Source organism: Procambarus clarkii, chromosome 45 (assembly GCF_040958095.1).
Source record: "Procambarus clarkii isolate CNS0578487 chromosome 45, FALCON_Pclarkii_2.0, whole genome shotgun sequence".
Lineage (NCBI taxonomy): Eukaryota > Metazoa > Arthropoda > Malacostraca > Decapoda > Cambaridae > Procambarus > Procambarus clarkii.
Window position 1 is genome coordinate 2,004,395 of NC_091194.1, and position 6,377 is coordinate 2,010,771.

General features: G+C 36.7%; 1 protein-coding gene across 1 annotated transcript in view; it reads right to left on the reverse strand.

Moving 5' to 3' along the window:
• LOC123769936 (uncharacterized) overlaps positions 1-4,434 on the reverse strand; it is a 72,065-nt gene extending 67,631 nt beyond the window's left edge. Inside the window, exon 1 of the mRNA XM_069301089.1 lies at positions 4,361-4,434. The gene's annotated coding sequence lies outside the window, so the exon portion shown is untranslated. The remainder of the gene's footprint in view (positions 1-4,360) is intronic.
• Between the last annotated feature and the right edge of the window lie 1,943 nt (positions 4,435-6,377).

Genomic DNA, 6,377 nt, shown 5'->3' on the forward strand with positions numbered 1-6,377 from the left:
ACGGTTGAAGAGCCTCTTCCAAGGATACTCATTTTGGCAGAATTGTTTCAAAGAAACTCAGCTGTCTACATTGCAAGCGGCAGCTATGACAGCAGCTACTTCACAGAAAGCAGTAAGGTGCACTAACCAGTTACTAAAAAACGAAAAATGTTATAGTAGTGGTTGGAGTTGAACAGTAAGGCTACAATCAGGAGTAGAGGAAAAACCTATTTGTTGTGACAATGATCCTCATAGATACACAGGGCAGCATAGAGAACGTTTTCAGGCTAGGCAGTTACATCAAGGAAAAAACGATCAATAAAGAGTGCTCACGAATGCGCCTACAAGAAAGGCAGTATTAGTAAAGGCAGGACTGGCAAGGTGGTATTGTAAGATGAGGGAAGGGAATGGGAAACCACAGGCCCCAGTTTTGTAGGTCCAGAGGGAAATGGGGAACCCTCCACCAGCAGGCCAACAAACTCCATAGAGCAGTACAGCAGATGCCTAGACCACCCACCATCCTCCCCATCCCATAGAGACTCAATACTCTCCTTGCCATACTGTCCTGTGCCCTCCTTGGGCCTCCCCCCCTCTCCACCACATATCTCTAAGCAAGAACTAAACTCCCATACTCCCCACTCCAAGAACCTAAACATCCCCTCCCTAGTATTTTCTCCTTGCTCTGTTCTGAACCGAGAAAGGTGGTATTAAACCAACAGCACTGGATGAATTTGATATTACCAGAGATGAGGTAAAGTATCTGCTGGAACTGGACAAGATTTCACCATGGCTACAAAGAGAGCAGAAGCACTATGCTTGCCACTTTCTATGGTGTATAATAGGTCGCTGGAAACAGACCTGCCTGTAAAATGGAACACAGGTAACGTAGTCCCAGTACACGAAGGAGAAAGACAATTAGCATTGAACTTTCCCAGGATGCAACGGTAGCTACAGGCACAGCTAGGGCCTGTGGCCCTAGCTTGTATACCAGGCAGTGTTGGAGAAGATTGTGAGAAAAAGGCTAATAATAAACTTGTAAAGTTGGAACTTTTGTAACACAAACACTGGTTCACATACGGAAAATCTTGCATCACATGTTTAGCAGAGTTTTATGACCAGGCTCTTGTACTCTTGCCTAAATAATAATTATTTGTTTTAAAGTATTAAACAAAAATGATTACACTTATGTGGGGAAGCTTCTAGGGCAGGGATGGCCAACCTTCGGCACGCGTGCCAACTATGACACGCAAAACTTTTTTTTCCTGGCAAGCGAAACTAAATGCTCTTAAAAATAATTAAATACAGTATCTAACTTCTTCGCCGAGTTATCTATTTTAACAATAAAATACAATTATATTAAGTAGATCGATATCAGATAAAATCCAATAAAGAAAAACTGACAACTGTTTTAGTAATAATAAATGGTGTGTAATAAGTAATAAGAATATGAAACTACCTAAACTACGGGCTCACCATAGCCCGTGCTACTTCCAACTTTTTGTTCCCAGTAGCTGAAGTTAAAAACGAAAAAACAACAGTTGCATCATTCGCCAAGCGGCCACACGCTGCGTGACTCCTTTACCGTCATTGTAGGTAGGCTTATAATTTTATTAATTTTTGGTTTGCCTACTCATGAGTCGATTTTCATAAAACTTGGTGGGTGTATGCAGTGTGTTATGACGAGATCTCATCTTTAATTTTATTTTATTTTGTTGTGCTTTGGCCAAGTAAAACGATTATGAGATTGGGCAGTTTTATTTTTTTTATTATTATTTTCTACCACAGACGTGGCCACACATTTATAATGCTAACTAGCATATATACATTTTCTTCTGTCCTCCATGGACAGGGTGAAAGATTTGTCAAACATTTGTCAAATCTCTGAATGTCAGATCTCTTTGTCAGTTCAGAGATTTATTGAACAACCACAGAAGGTAAGGTGTTGATCGTAGTGCTTTTAAAATGTTAGGCTCAGCTACATACGTAAATACATAAGATAGATTGGGCAGTGTAATATATTGGGAAACCTTTAAAGCATATGGTCAATTGATCCAATATGATAACAAATCAGAATTATTGTTTACTCATTTGAAGTTAACAACTGCTACTTTAATTTGTGGTTGTATATGGCAGCGAGAATTACACTTAAAGGCTACTAAAAAAATTATCCACGCAATCAACAGGGTAGAACGACCTTTAAGTAAAAATTCAATCACTAATTTGACATTCATTCAAATCTCATAACTTACAATAATCATTCTTAGAATAGTCTTCTATTTTATTGCTCGTGTGATTTTATTACTTTTTTTATTCTATTTTTATTATTTGAAAGGTTGTCCAAATACTTAATTAAGACAAAATATGTTCGCCGAAATTTCGGTTGTGGCGCATTCACCTTGAAAAGTCGGCCATCCCTGTAATAGTGTATAGGCTAGAACCTGTTTTTTTATTATTATTATTATTATTATTATTATTATTATTATTATTATTATTATTATTATTAATTATTTACGGCGACCCACAGCAAGAACTGCATTTTGTATTGCGACCCAATATGCCTATGTGTAATGTATCAGAGAAACTGAATTATGTTCCTTTATTAATTACTGACATGATAAATGCATATTTATGGATGGAAATGTCATTATGCAATAAACTGTTCTGGGGGGGGGGTGCGTATTAACGACATCGTCCACTAGTCACCTTTTGTGGTCAAAAATCTTTAAATGTGAAATTGTTTGATTGTATAATAAGAGTTCGCAGGAACTGTTGCGGTCGTGTAAATCGCCAGAAAGGAGCCGTCATTATTAACTTCCTCCCCTCGTTTTGCTTAGGCCTACACTTATGCAATATTTCAGAACCTTTCATTGCATTTTTCCCATTTGGTCGATTTTAACCAATGCTTTGTATTTTACTATTTAGAAATATAACGAATATAATCTCTTATTATCATTACTTTATATTATGTGGATTCAAATTTTGTCATTACTTATATTTTTTATTGTGATTCGCCTAATCTAAATTCACTGTAAATTATGTTTGCTTTCGGACCTGCCCGAAACGCTAGGTGTGTTAGCTGCTTTGCAAGAATCTACAGTTAATCCATACATACTTCCACAACACATTGTACCTTGTATAGAAATAGAACAAAATATATTCCTCGTGCTTAGAAATTGAGCGTAAACAATGGAGACGACCTGGCGCCTTGAACGTAGCAAACAACCCCTATCCTTCCTCCAGGCTGTGACCAAACGACCAATTTGGCAATTAATAAGAACCCACTAATTAGTGCTATAGTGTGGCCTTTTTGCTTTTTTCTTTATGTCCCCCAATGCGCGCCTTGAGAATAAATATTTCGGGCATAATTTTGGCCGAAACGCTGAGCGTACTAGTGGCTTTACAAGATTGTAATTACTATACTATGTATCCTCACAATCCCAATGTACTTTCTTGTATATATAAATAAATAAAAAGCTTTAAGAGGTACACAAAAGACCTTCGCCCTCCCCCCCCCCCCAAAAAAAAAAAAAAGCCTGGCTATTGAGGCTTTTTGGGAAGCAATACAATCAGATGATAGCGTACTGATTGTTCTCCGCCCTCTAAGTTCATTAATAAGCTCTGTGATCCTGTTAGGCAAGACCCATATGTCCTCTGGATTTAAAGTCATTTGGGATTGTCAACTTAACTTACAAATGAGATAACAGATCGTCAATAGCCTCGTTGCGCTCCAAACTCGAGTATTTATCAATGCCAATCACTGAAAACAACATTCTACCCTCAGGTCTGGAGGTTTATACATGAACCAGTTATCCGTAAAGAAGTCAGAGAAGCCATAAACGAATTTCAACTTAAAATTGTATTTCCAGAGCAAAACAGCAACAGCCTATTAAACCTTTTTTCCACGTCAGTTTTATCTTTTGTCCAAAACTATACAAAAGCCAACCTTAATAATAATAAAAGCTACAGACCTACACAAGCCTATCCTAAATAGCACATTTAAACTAAATTGTGTTACAGAAATATATAAAAAGCTTAATTTTGAGGCTGCAAGAGGAATCCAATGACGGAATAACCTTTAATTTGTTGGTCTTCACTAACTAGACCAACATCCCTATAGCCTGGGTGTCCAAATATAGTACAAATATAAAATATCTAAGCTATAGACAATGCATTAATTGCAGAACTTTTCTGCCCATATCAACATCACAAACACATTACCTGGGATATGTTTTGGGGGGAGGTTTTCCTTCCTTATTTTATAACAGTTGCCTGTAAGCTATCGACTATATGATATATATATATATAGTTCGCGTGGTACAAGCTGCACTGTATAAAAATATATAATAGCTACGAAACGGGAAAATGCTATTGAAGGACTGACCGTGTGTTAACAGGTGGGCCCCACACACCTGCCGCCCAGCAAAGCTCGAGCAATACTGAGACTCGAATTTAATTTTCTCGCTAAAATTTTGGTCCTTGGATGTTTTCAGTTTTATTTTTTCGCGTGCATATGTGTTCTCTAAATATTATTATTAATAATTTATTGGTAAACTGCATACTCCTAAATATTATTAATAATTTATTGGTAAACTGTATACTCCTAAATATTATTAATAATTTATTGGTAAACTGCATATTACTGTTTAAATACAAATAAAATTAATTGATGGGGAGAATGGATAAATAATATTTATTTGTGGATAAATAATTAAAGACTTTTTGTATACTTGTTATATAATGTATCATAGCAATTTACTAAAAAAAATTTGTCTTAATAAAAAATCTTAACTAAATCCACTTTGGAAACATTAACTGCTAATTAAATCATTCTTATTTTATTTTCCAAACTAATATGAATGAATTATATATTTACTTAAACTCCTGCTGTTTTCCATTCTTCAAAATAATTGCATAAAAATATAAAAAATTAAAAAAATTACCTAAAATAAGTAGAACCACTAAAATAAGATCGCGCCACCATTTCACATATTATATATATTATATATGATGACCATTCGAGCACATTCCAAGTGAAGGCTTTTGACAAATGCTCTGGGTACCTGATGCCTGTTACTCAAGTATCTATCCGGGGTACTTGATACTTGGCACACATCACCAACTTGCTGTTATATTTTACTTGATGGGGTATCAGGCTTACCTGGGTCTCTTCCCCCCCCCCCCCTTCCCTCTTTCATTTCTCTTCCGATATCTCCCCTTCTCTTCTCCTCTCTACTTTAATCCCCCCCTTCACCTCTCCTCCACTTGTACATCTTTCTCTCATTCCCCTCTCCCCCTTCTCTCAGAAAATGATATATTTCGAAGCACTGAAAAAAATAAATCTATTGAAAACATACCCCTGATTTCAGACTGAAAATTACAGAGGGGGGTTGCTATACATGCAGATATTTCTCAAGTGAGACACTGGAGCCAACCCCAATTAGCTGATGACACATATAAGACTCCATGTGTCTTTTTGAAAGTTGGGTGAGGGTGGCCCCAAGCATCTATACTTTGGTTTGAGACAAATATTCTATTATATAGATACTGTATAGGTTTACTGGTCAGCTAACCATATATATTCTGTTGCACATTGTGTGCAATGGAATCGACCAATCCATTAAATCTGTGACACATTAGTAATAGATATGCAATATCGACATTTTTAACGCATCAGCTTAGATAGGTTAGATGAGTTGCATGCTTTTCAAGTTTAAGCAATGCAATTGATTTTTATGTTTCTTGTTAGGAAAGCAATATTTTAGTGGGAAATTGAGATAACAGCTGCTCAGTCTACCTCTGGGATTTAGGAGCATTCAGCAGACTCTGCACAGTAATCTATAAAATGAACTATGCACATCTTTATAATTAGAGCTGCACAGCCTAGTAGAGTATCAAAACTAGTTTGCAAATTCATGACCTAAATGGAAAGTTGTAGAAACACTATAATTTTAGACAGCATATAAAACTGGCAATCTGATATATTACTCACTGTACTCACCTAATTGTACTTTGGCTTTTTGGTCCTGCCTCTCAACTGTCAATCAACTGGTGTACAGATTCTGGAGCCTACTAGGATCTATCATATCTACATTTTAAATTGCATATAGTCTGCCTCCACCACTCACTGCCTAATACATTCCATTTGTTAACTACTCTGACACTGAAAAAAAATCTTTCTAATCTCTGTGCCTCATTTGGGTACTTCGTTTTCACCTGTGTCTCCTTCAGGTTCCACCCATGTTAAATGGTTTGCCTTTGTCCACCCTCTCAATTCCCGATTATTTTGTAGGTACTGTAGTCATGTCCCCCCTTACTCATCAGTTTTCCAGGGACGTGAAGTTTATCTCCCATAGCCTCTCCTTGTAGCTCGTACCTCTCAGTTCTAGGACTAATCCGGT